Source organism: Ambystoma mexicanum, chromosome 3p (assembly GCF_040938575.1).
Source record: "Ambystoma mexicanum isolate Mex_15411 chromosome 3p, UKY_AmexF1_1, whole genome shotgun sequence".
NCBI classification, from domain to species: Eukaryota; Metazoa; Chordata; class Amphibia; order Caudata; family Ambystomatidae; genus Ambystoma; species Ambystoma mexicanum.
Genome location: NC_090925.1, coordinates 1,240,718,063 through 1,240,731,102, shown reverse-complemented (window position 1 = coordinate 1,240,731,102; position 13,040 = coordinate 1,240,718,063).

The window sequence follows — 13,040 nt, the reverse complement described above, 5'->3', positions numbered from 1 at the left end:
GGTCCGAAGGAATTCTTGTTGTGTGTATGTCGGTGCAACCACAGTCATATGAGTCCACTGCAAAGAGATCTTGAAATTCCAAGAAAACTTGTTTCAACTTTTGCTTCTGCTCCAGAGTCTCACAGGCATCAGCTAGGTTGACTCTCTCTTCAACCATCTGCCTGAAGCCTGGAAAGACTTCTGGTTTTGCTATCTCAGCAGCCTCTTCCAGCTGGGTGGAGAAGTCCCTGGTCAGAGTGCTGATTTGGACTGGTGGCTTCAGGTGGGGAAGGCAGTCCTCACGGACCTGGAAAATCACCTCATCCCTCCTGAAGTCACAAGTCACATCCTCCTTACCATAAGGGCAGGAAGTGTACACCAGGAAATACCTCCCATGCCCGGTAAAGATCCTGTCTGGTTTTGTGTTGTCATCACTGTCACTGTCAAAACAGTCCTTGGGGATTGGTCCTAACAGTTAATTTCCTAAATCTATGGAAAAATGTTGGTCATCAACCGCCATTCCAATAATGGTGCCTGCGGGTAGAGTGATACTCTTTAAGTCGCTGTTATCCACCTCTATTGGAATGGTGTCATGTTCTATATTGACTAGTGTGTTGAGTTTACCCCCAACCCCTGCTGTTGGAAAGAAGCATTTAGATGAATATAGGCATCAGGGTTTTTCAATTTCTGTCCTCTTTTAACGTTCACTTCCAGGGAGAATTGTCGGGTCTTTTCTGGGATGGTGACATCCTCTCCAATCTGAATTTCAACTGCATAAGGCAGCAGTTGGGCTGACCTAAATGCCTTCTCAGGATCATCAAAGCTCATGGGATTATCCGCTAATCGGGACCAAGCTTTGAAGTTTATTAGGTCCAAACTAATGGCAAAGCGATTGAGAATGCCACTGCCTAAGTAAAAGGTGGCAGTGACATCTCGCATGACCCAACAATTATGGACTATGCCTATGGAGATTTTGAGCATACACCTGCTTGGCAGGAGATGTTTGGAATTGGGCGTTTCCAGATCCATTTCCCACTTGTCTATGAGTCTAAATGTGGGAATGGCTGGATCTTTTGGGAGTTGGCGGAACATGGCTTCGCTGGTGAAGCTCTTACCGTTGTTCACACACACTCGGGCGAGAACAGGGCCCTTCCCTTCATTTAACTGAACAGGGATGAACAACTGCTTTCCAATTTGCTGAATATCAATCAGGCTCTGAGCTGATATCTCATCTTTCTGGACTATAGGAGTGGGAATGTCTGATTGTGGATTGGTAAAGAATTTCACAGTGTTTCCTTCCAGTGTGGAATGACACCTTTGACTGGAAGGAAGGTTGATTTTAAAAAATAGAGAGGACCCCCATCACCAATCTGTTGTCCTACTGCTATTACTGTCATGTCTGAAATTTTATTGTTCTGGAAGTGAAATTCTACTTGGTCAGATTTTTGTTCAACCATCTGGCATGTGCCGTTTAAACTAACATGGTTGACACTCTGTTTTAATTTTATTGGTTGGTTAGTCTGGGTCCAGAGGACCTTGTTTACACAGTCTATTAGGGTTGACAACCTTCACAGGAGGTCATTCCCTAGTAAACAAGGGGTGCCCTCTGGAGTCACAACTATGACCGGGTGCTTCACCTTGTGTCGCCCAATTTTAATGTCCAAATCCGCAGTCCCCTCAAGGGGAATTTCCTTCCCATCAAAGTTCTGAAGTTGCCCAGGAAGAGGGGTGAGAGGAATTTGGTATTCCTCCCCCCTTCCTGAATTCAGTTCATCAAAGGCCTTTTTGGACAGAAGAGTAGCTTGGGATCCAGTGTCCACCAGTGCCAAAATTGTACCCTGCCCCTGTACTTGAACCGGGACATAGTATGTTCCCTCCTTCTCTGCAAGGGGGCACAGATAATGTACATTTTTGGACAACTGGGGGGTTAGTTTTTTGGTTTTGGACATTGAGAGAGAAGAGATTTGGGCAGAATTCTGTGGGGAGTCTTGGGAATATGCAAAGAAAAGGTGGCAACTATAGATGGGAGAAGTTTCGGATTCCCTGGTTCTGGTGCTGGGCTGCCCCCCTTGTTGGAGGCAGTCACCAGGATGGGTTTGAACCAGGGGATTTTTATGCTGTTGGTTCTGGGATTGGATGATGGGCGGCTCTAGCTCAGTCCCCACATCTACCCAGTCTGTTTTTGAATCATTTGGGACCCATTTTTCTTTGGGAGGAGTTCCCCCATCTCTGAAGGAGAAGATCCTTTTCCCAGGATCCTCTGAGGATCCCTCTCCTTCAAATTGGAAGACTCATACGTCCTCCTAAAAATGGGTCTTTTTGGGTTCTTTGTTTCTCCTACCCCCCTCTGTTCCTTGGGTGGCAGACTTTCAGGGACAGGAGATTTTGGTTCTGGTTCCTGGGTTTCCAGGGGCTTTTTACAAGTGGGGAAGGAAGCTTCCTCCAAGGCTTTCCACCCCCCTTCTCCTTGTGTCTCCTCCTTGGGAACCGGTGGGTTGTCGAGGGGCTGCCTCCGTCATTGTTCTGGAGCACCAGGTCCAGAGTTTGAGGTATTCTGTGCCAGCATGCTCATCTGAGGGTTCTGTTGAGCCCTCAGCATGCGACCCAGATCTTGTGCCATGTTTTGGACCTAGCGTTCTAGCTGTGAAACCCGCTCAGGCCGATACAGGGTTCTAATTTCTCTCCTGGGCTGATCCTGGGAAGGGTAGCTATGCCTTCTCTGATAATACCCCGGGTTTGGAAGATTTGGGTACCCCTCCACCCTTGGCCTCTCCTCTCCCGGATTAGGTTGCCTGGGCTCAGGAAAGTGGGGAAAGAAGGATGGATTGTTCTGGGGTTGGACATTTTGTGGATACCTGGGGAAAAATCTCTGCACAGGATTTGGGGAATTTCTGCCCTCCTGGTGGATGTGAGGAGGGAAGTTCCCTGGGTTGGCTGCTGTTTGGTCGGACCCCCCCCTTGGGCTGGAGGAGTCCACACATAACCCAGGATGGGTCTATTCCCCTAGTAGCGGGGACTTACATAGTCAGGGGAGTGAGGGATTCCGTTTGTGGGACTACCTACTTGGCTCCCTGTCTGTGACTGGCCCAAGGTCCTTCTGGGCTTGGGATTATTCTGCTGTGCAGGTGGGTTTTTAGGCCCCCCATCTCTAAGTCTAAAATGGGGGCAACCTTCAACTCTGCCACCTTAGCAGCAGCAGGGGTGTTGGTTGTTTTGGGGCTTTTAGCATTATTTTTGTTTTCTATGGGCTTTTGCACCTCATAGATTCGGGTGGCCTGTTCAATGACCCAGTGTAGTGATCTTTTCTCATGAAAATCTCTCACCCTCTAGGTCATGATGTACTTTGGTAGAGCGTGGAAAAAGGTATTAACAAATTCTTTGCTGTACGTGCGCGCCCTTTTTGTGGTCTGCGCAAAAGCACGCTTTAATTCCTGCACACATTCTTGGGGGGCCTGATCCTCCCCACATTGCAAGTTGTAGGCTGCCTTGCGAGCCTCTTGGGGATTTCTGTGTACAGAAAAATGCTTCAAGATGGCCGCCCTATATGTGAACCATCTAGAATGATTTTGGTCCTCCAGCCCCGCAAAGAAACTGGAGTATTCTGGTGAGAAGTTCCATTTCACATACTGAATGCAGCTACTACTGTCTTTCAAATGGAAAGTTTCCATCATCTGCTCAAAGAGCTCTAAGTGCTCCCAAACAGAATACTTAGCGTTCTTATGATAAGGCGTGATGATGCTCCTTATCGCCTTGATTTGTTTTAAGGGGTCCTTAAGCAAGGCCCTTTTTGCCTTATTGGCCTTCTTGGTTCGGGTAACCCTGGTCCAATCCTCCTCTGACTCAGAGTCACTGCTGCCAGAGGTGCCCGTCTGGTCTTCTAGGTTCTCCCGGATTCTGCGAGCCTGGGAATGGCTGGCAGAATGTGGGGACCTAGTCTCCTGTGTCCTGTGGCGCTCAGAGGAGTCTTCTGATTCCTCCTTGCTCCCAGGATTTGATGGGTACCCTCCCACTGTCCTAGCTGGGCAGAGGTTTTCAGGATGCCCTTAGTGGGCCTACCCTCATGGAGTTCCCCACTAAACTTCACAGTACTTGGGTAACCATACCCAGATGCCCGGCCATCCATTCCTGGGAGGTACTGGTCTCTGAGCCCCATACTTCTGATTGGATTGAAATCTGCCATCCCCGTGGCCCTGGGCTCATGTGCACCAGTGGACATGGGGGTGGCAGAGTCCAGGGACTGGGAGAGATGAAGGCCTCTGGTACTAGGGTTCCTGAGGTTATTCCCTTTCCCAGCGAACCTCATCTCTATCAGCCCCTGCTCCCTGTTGCCATGCAAGAACCTGAGCTTTCTGTTCCTCACTTAAAGCCTTACTAGTCTCTATCAGTCTCTCTTGCATGGCTACCTGCCTGTGGAGCCTGTCATTGTTCTCACAGAGAGCCTCATTTTCTCTCTTGCTTCCTGAGTGGTTTTTGAGTACTGGGACAGTCTTTGCTGCAGGAGGTTTACCTCCTGAGTCCTTTCCATACTGGCCTGGTCCTTCCTTGCCAGAGCATCTTCCACCCTCCTGGTGTGCTCTAACAATCTTTCAGGCTCTTTTTGGAGGTCACCCAGTCCCTAGAGGGCCAGGCGATTTTCTTCCAGTTTCCCTTTTAAGTGACAGACTTCCTGGCCTAAGGTGTCCCTTTCCTGAGCAAGAGCCTGCCTCTGTGCTGCCAGGTTGTCCCTCTGTCTTTGAAGTGCGCCAGCTTTCTGGTGCTCTTCATCAAACTCTGCCTGGGTACATAGGTCTTTCAAAATCAATGTATTGCTCTCCTCTTTTTCTCTATCTAATTGGCTTTGCAGGGTGACTACCTGCTCTGCGCATGCCCTGTTAAAATTGATCTGTTGCTCCAGATTTTTCTGGCTCTGCAGTAGGGAGTCCAAACTTTCTTGGTACTCCTTCTGCAAGGCCAGAATTTTGGTATCCTGCTCTGCCTTTTCCTGTTGCAGCAGGATACCCATGTCCTCTTTCATTTTAATTATGTACTGCCTGCTTTCATTTTCTGACTCCTGGCTCCTCTGCAGCCTCTGCACAGAAGATTCCAGATCAGTTTGGGCCTTTTCTAATGCCATCAGTTGCCTACTTGGCCTTCAGCATATTTATCCTGTATGGCTCCAATAGATAAATATAGATATGCCGCTATCTTGGCAATCTTATTTTGCTCATTCTTGGCCTTAGGAGCCATATATGTTCGCTCAGGGCTACATGTAAGGGACTCTAGTTTTTGATATATCTAACCCTGTTGCAGTGATCTGTTGTGTGATTGCCTGCAACCACACATTCTGATCCTGCTCAGTCCAGTCACCTCTCACAAATAACTTATGTAAAAGGTGTTCTCTAGCCATCTTGATGTCTACCAATGTCGCCATTCTGAAAATATTGATTTCCTTCCTGATTTACAGAAGTTTATTTTATCTTTGCAAAACAGACCGTTTCCTTAGAGCGTTCCCTTTTGAGGGGTGCTTTTACAGTGTAACATAGCGTGGTAGCCCAACATTATTTATGTATCCTGTCAGTTAGCACACTGTATTAAGCTGCACAAGTGGTAGGTCTAATCCAGAAATCCTGCAACGAACCCCCAATCTGTAAGGGGTTTCAACCCAGCACTGAACCTAAGTCAATGCCTAGTATGGGATGCCCAATGGAAATCCTTATTTATATATTTTTATGTCAAAAGTTCTTTTATTCCTGGATGATGTACCCTTATATAACGCCCCTCTCTTTGAATCCCCCTGGTCTCACTGAACCAAGTAGTAGGTTTGTTTTGCAAAGTTAAAAAGATTTATTTGATGAATTAAACAATATATATATATCACACTGTTATGAATATGAACAATATCTGAATATCACACTTATGAATATTTATACAATGATCAGCAATGGGTGATATGACAATAAGCAACAATCTCTTTAATCAATTAGGAGTAGGGATAGGAAGACAAATGTAGCAGAGAATAAAACTTTGTGTGGGTTCAATGAAATGCAATGATATGAACTTAATGCAGCACAGAAATGCAACTTGATATGAATTCAATCAAAGACAATGTAATCACTCTTTCTCCCTGATACTACTCACTCCCCCCAATATGCAATATGAAGAGATGGAATTAGGGCAAACAGGTTTCAGGAATAACAATCAACAGTTGCAGTTTCAGTCCCGATTCCCCCCAGCAAGCTTAGAGAGTACAGGAATGATTTTAAAACAGGTCAAATGCGTTTAAATGTGGTTTGAAATGAATGGGAAAAATGCTAAAATGACTTTAATTCGCTAAATAGGATTCAGAACTAGTGAGAGTTGCTTTGGATTGGTTCAGGTAGACACTAGCAATGATTGTTGAATGATTGGCAGATTGGAAATTAAATTCAGAGGTTGAATGCAAGAAATAGCTGTTTTTACATGTGGTGAAATTGAGCCCAAATGCAAAATCACGGCACACTTTTCAGCGCACGAATAAATGCGATTACAGCAAAACTATATGGAATTGATTGGAGTGCAGGTCTTGGTATGTTTGAAAGCTGAGGATGTTAGCTTCAAAATGACATTTAAATTTCGTTCCGAGCATGTACGGTTCAAAAGTTACAGAGGTTTTAGTAAAGGTCAATTTTTCTCAAAAAGGGTCAAGATTTTACAAATGGGATTGCGCTTTTGAAGATTTACCAACAAGGATGGACTTATACTAAGGGGCTATGAAGATGCAAGATACCCAACAGCCAGCCACCAGAGCAGCGGCACCTCCGTTCTGACTTTTGTCTGCCAGGGCACTTGACTTTCTTCTGAAAAATATCAGCGCACAGATGATTATCACTACAATTATCAAAGGATTATATGGATGGGAGAAGGATTCAGTATGGACAAAAGAGATTCTATAATGCAGTCTGGATTTGTTGGAATGGGTTGGATTGGATTACTTAATACTCAGAGGTTGGTTATGGACAGTTCTACGCTACATACTCACAACTATGGTTTGGAATGTGCCCGTCATATATCTGGTCAAAGGTTTGGCTGGAATTCGCTCGCCACCGAACAGGTCTCAGGTGCTTGGTTCTGCTCTCAGCAAGGCACTCTGGTCTGCACGGCCTCTTGGACTGGATCTGACAGTGGGTTCTGGGTTACAGCTCTCCGGGACTGATCTGGATCTTGGGTTCTAGCAAGGGTTCTTGGCCAGAAGCAGCCAAAACAGCACAGCCAGGCTGTTGGAATTGGTTAGGCAACGTGGAAGTTTAACGGTTAAAATCAGGTTGCAAGATTTTAAAGGCCCGTTGAGAAGGGTTCAGCTTTTTGGGTTGGGCCTCTGCTTCAGGGTTCTGGAGTCTGGATAGTTCTGGAGTCTGGATAGTTCTGGAGTCTGGATCTCGATTCTGGAGTCTAGATATGGATTCTTCCTGCAGAGCGCTTCGCCGGTAGATCAGTGATGGGTGAATCTGTGCCTGTTTTCTGTCCTCAGTAGTCCCTATTTATGTATTTTTCAAGGGGGTGGGAAGGCAGATTATACCATGCCCAACCCTCTAAGAATCTGGTAGGTCAGAGAATTCCCTCTCCCCTGATTTGAGAAGAGAATAGTGTGTCATGATGTGTCATCATGTGTCGGAGTGACACTGTGTTTATGGTCCAGAGAAAAAACCCTCCCCTTTATTTCTACCCAGAAAATCTATTTTTCCCCAAAAACATATTTCCAATATCCCCAACTGGTTAATAATACATATTTATATTACAGATTAACTAAGGTACGTTTCTGTCAAAGTCTCCTCTTCCTACGAGTTTTGGTTCACAAATGACAGTTTTTCGCGCTTTTGGGCGGTTACTCAGTGTCAGTTCTGTACCAGTTTTTTTTACATACATGCACACACCATCTGGACATATCCCTGTAAATTTTCATATTCCTAACATAATCACAATAGCTAGAATATGAACATTTTCTTGGTTCAGTCTCTGAATATCGCACATATTCCAGATTAGTTTTAAACTGTGAGCGAACATTTATTTTTAATAACCTATAAATACCATATTTTTATCAGTTCAGAACAATTTTCTATAAGTCTTTTTCAAAAAGATATTTCCAGGGCTTTCTGAATACACAAAACGGTTTGTCTCCGCCTCCAAGGTCTTGGCTGGGCCAGAGAGTCACATGAGTTTGTCTTCCTGGGCAGTTGGTTTCGGTCGCACCCAAATTAGCATTTTCTTTCAGTTCAAGAAGCCCATTGTCTCTTTACCAGAGCAGCAGAGCAAGTCTCCTCCTCTTCTCATTAGCATCCAAATGAGATATCCTCTCCTTTTGGTGGGAAGGAAAAGGGTGGTGTGTTCTCTGTGGGGGAAAACCTCTTTGAAGTTTTAGCTGAATCAGGTTACCTTACAGTAAATTGTGACATTCTTCCTTGTTAAAATGAAAGTTACAAATTTAAAAGAAGCAAACATACCTTCAATTCCAGTCTTTTTCAACGTGTAAATTAATAGTGACAACCTATATTGCATTTGATGGAAGTCTCTTCTTTCCCCACACTTAGATTTTGAGACACAGGTTTAACATGACAGGTTTAGAGATCGCCAGCTTCTGACAGAGGCGAGTAGCGGTATTGCGCCTATTTTCAACATATTTTCCCAAGCAAGCATCTTTAAATGTGGATTTTCTTCTGATAAATGTACTTCTGCTGACATTCTATTTATGTGGATTCTTGAAGTAGAATGATGTTTAACACCCAACAAGGAGGTTGGATCTTTTGTGTCGTTTGTGAACCATGATTTTTGCAAATTTGACAACCAAGAAAAACGAATTTGCAAACAGCTCTGTGTTTCTTTTGCAATCAGCATTGCTTTTTCAAGTAGTTTCAGGCTACTCGATGGGTAGCCCAATGGTGGGTTTTGTCAGTGGTCTCCTGTGTTACCACTGACATAGGCAAAAGTGGATTGGCAGCCTATTTTTCAGGGTTTCCCTGCGCACTTCTGGGTGATTTTAGCATGCACAATGCTTTCTGGTGACCATTCTGATGTTCCTGATGTGAGCAAGGCACAGTAATGTTGCAGGGCCTGGACTAGTGGGTTAAAGCATCCCACACCTAGCAAAAATATCAGGGGACTTGTACACTTAAAAACAATGCCTGGTAAAAGGTTTGAGCACGTCAGCACATGGTGGCAATAGTTTGCATGTGATAGTACTACTTGGAATTTCACATGAGCCAAAGAGGAAAAGGGTGTGCTACATCTCGATGCTGACTCAGCATGTAAGCCGCATTGCCAGTTGTTTGTAGAAAATTATGAAGAAATGACGGAATCGATACTAAATCTGCATTGTGTCAAGTTGAGATGCATTGAATTAAATCAACTCAGTGATTCCAGAAAATGTGATCCTGTACTTACAAGAGGACTAGATAATGAGTGTGATGATATGACGCGCTTTGCACCAGATGCACTTCCTCGGGCCTCGAGTATATGCCTGGGTAGTCGTTCAGTTACTGAAAAAAGATTAATGACTTTATGTCAGTACAAATGAGAGACACAGTGAAGTTTTCAAGGAAAGTTATAAAATAGTTTTCGAAGGCAGGCAGAAGCTAGAAAACACAGAGAAACCCATGTTTCTGAATAGAGCAAATGCCCATGTCACGGTGGCAATAGTGTTGGTAGATAGCATTGTAGAAAGACCTGTTTATGTCATGCTTGGATAAAAGGCATACATGTTATTTTGTGTTTCTTTTGGAACTCATTTGGTGAGACTGTCTTGATGCTTTTGGCATGGGTTCTCCCACACGCATACAGCTTCTGAACTCACCTTACCACCCCCTCCCCCCACCGTCCACTGTGTGGTGCTGCATTCAGTGGTGTTCATTTGAAAGTTGGAGGCCTTCTTTCCTAAATTCAGAAAAGGGTATCTTCCAGACATGTGTTCTGTGCAGCTATGGTTTGCTCACCCTTATGCAATCATCTCCTGTTTTGTATTGTCAATATGTATTGTATGCCAATAAAGAGTGTTAAACAAAAAAAGATACGGTAGATAGAAGAGATCTGTAACAGATCATTTAAATATTGCTTGATCATGGCAATATCAGGGACCTAATGTCCTGGCAAATTATGACAGTAGTGGATAGATGTTGTGATTGCATGGATATTTTTATTTTATTTTAATTGTTTTTTTATAACACGCTTAATACATGATTTCTAAGCATGAATCAGGGATTTGAACCTCTGTTGCTATGTGTGGTCTTCCTTCAAGATCAGCACATTGCCCTGTGCTATCCTACGTTGACATAGTTGATAGCTGATGTCCATAACTAGTAAAAGTGACTGGTCATATTATAATGGCAATACCTGTCAATAAAACAATAAGTGTTGTAAAGTGCCTTCTTGTAGAATGTGGAACATCAAGGTGGAATCTGGATTCGTGCCAAGTCAGGGTAGAATGTTTAGTTTCAGTTTGTTTTCAGTTGGGGGTTCGGAGATGTTGAGGATGTGCTGGGGGTCTTATGGATTGAGCTTATATGAAAAAACAAGCCATTCTCATGCAGTGGATTTGTGTGAGCATCTTTCTTACAAAGGCAATGAGGGTAGACCCCCACCATCCATTTTACCCACGGGAAGAGAGTGTGGACATATGCTCCATCAGGAAGACGTGGGGCCATGCTGATATCTCAAGTATTACTGGAGTGGGTGTGCCCGAAAACGGCCAGTACTGAACTTTGTTTGAGCAGTGAAGGACAGAATCACATGTCAAGCGAACAACGAGGATAGGGGTCCAGCACCGCCCAACCAGTGAGAGTGAATTGTGCCTGAGCTGCTGAAGCGCACCGAGCCCCATAACGATCACTGAAGACTGAAGCGTCCCACCCGGCTTGCCAGCGCAGCCGAAGCAGTAGGTGTGATTTGGCCCACCCATAAAGGGATTGTTGGAAAGGGGCCAAAATGCTGTGGGAGTAACAACTGTTGCCCGGCAACGACGTGGAGTGAGGTTACCCTGACTTTGCGAGGAGAGCTGGGGTGTCCCTGGCAATGGTGCTGTGACGTGCAACGTAACTTCGATGGATGTTGAGAGGAAGCCAAGGCTTCCCTGGCAACGGCACTTAGAGAAACAGGGAACACATTGGTGTTCGGTGCGGTAAGTGGAAGCTGGTCAGGAGCAGTTTAGTGTAACGTCAGAATGGTGATCAGATAATGGAGAACTTGCCTGTGCGCCTAGGGCTCTAAGGGAGGGGCGCACCCGTGAGGACATCAGACAATTCTTGTTCTTTCTCAGTGTGAAAATGTTTTAGGCAACGCCTCTCCAGGAAAATAAAGGAGCAACAATTTAAGGGAAGTGTTTGACCAACTCCTGCTGTGCTGAGTGCTGTTCTGCTTGAAGACCAAGGAGAAACTAGATGAGCATGTAAGAGTTCAATTTATGATCCATTGCTGTAATGACAGAATAAGGGAGGTGATATGGCAGAAAGATGACCCAAATTTGGATGACGTTGTGGTAATAGCAAAAAGGGTTGAGCATAACATGGCATGTGTTGCAAAACTTAGAAGAAAGGAAAGCAAAATTGTGTCCACTAAGATATTAAGAGTGGGTGATGACAGCAAGGAAAGTAAAAGGGCAAAAAAGAAGGGTGGAAAAATGCATAGCCAAGCGGGTTATGATACCATGTAGGGAAATATTGATAAAACAAAATCCCATAACAATGAAGAAAGGTTGTGTTTTAGATGTGCCAGTGCCAGCCACTTTGCAGGTTCACCAGCTTGTCTAGGGAGAAAAGTGACGTGTAATAAATGCAAGAGTTGGGGGCACTATGCCAACTCTTGCAAGAATGATTCCATGCCTAGGGAGAAGAGGGTGTTGTACATTTCTGAAGAGTCACATCAGTCATCGGGTGAGGAAGTGGAGAAACAAGTTGAACTTGTGGCAGTGAATATGCTGATGTGCAGTGAGGATGATACTTGTGACAGCCCATTCATAGAAATATGGGTCAATGGGAATGAAGTACAAATGATGGCAGATTCTGGGGCTAAGTTGTCCTTAATGTCACATGAAGTATATGAAAAAGTTGTAGGTGGCAGTGTAAATTATTTGACACCTTCAGATAAAAAATCTGGCGGGTATAACCTGGGTAGGATAGATGTTATAGGATATTCTATAGCTCAGTTGAAGTTCAAAGGGAGGGATACCCAGGGGAAGGCATATGTCACAACAAGTGGTGAACCTTTACTTGGGTGGAGGGAGCAGAAGGGCTTGTGTATAAGATTGGATCCAAATACGGATGAGCAAGTTTTACATGTGAGTGCGGATGTACACATGGTCCAAGGAAATCCCAAGGTGTTTTCAAAGAACATTGGTTGTGTGGGAGGCATGGTACATCAAATTGTCTTAAAAGAAGGGAGTAAACCTGTTGTGGCGAAGTTGCATATGGTTCCTATTGTGCTAAGAGATGGTGTGAAGGCTGAACTCAAGAAATTAAAGGATGCTGGGATAATTTCACTGGCGAGAAGTGTTGAGTGGGTGTCTCCCCTTGTGATAGTGAAGAAATTCAATGGAGAGTTGGGATTGTGTGTTGATTTGAGGGAATGTAATAAGTGTGTTGTGACAAAGAAGGATCCGCTCCCTAATATGTCTGAGATGTCAGGGCAGAATATTTAGTTTCAGTTACTTTTCAGTAGGGCGTTCAGAGATGTTGAGGATGTGTTGGGTGGGATGCTGGAAATGCATTACCCGAGTTTTCGTCCATTAAACACACGCGAAAACAGGCATCAGGGCGCTGCCATTTTGTGATAATCCTTTCACTTGCCCCATTGCCCTGGCTGACCTGCTTTTGCGGCACTAAATCATATCCCCCGCCCCTGAGCCTGACATTATCAAAACATTCATATTCCCCTCCTCTCTCCGTGACGTTACTGTGCTGCGTAGGCAAACGCGCCCAGTCGTCTTCTACGCGACTTCACACAGAACCCAGAAACCAACACAGATCAACTCACAACACAGCGCGCCATAATTCGGAATATGAAACTGTACTTTCAAATGAAACAGCAACACGGTACATTTGGTAAAGTACATTTTTTTAACA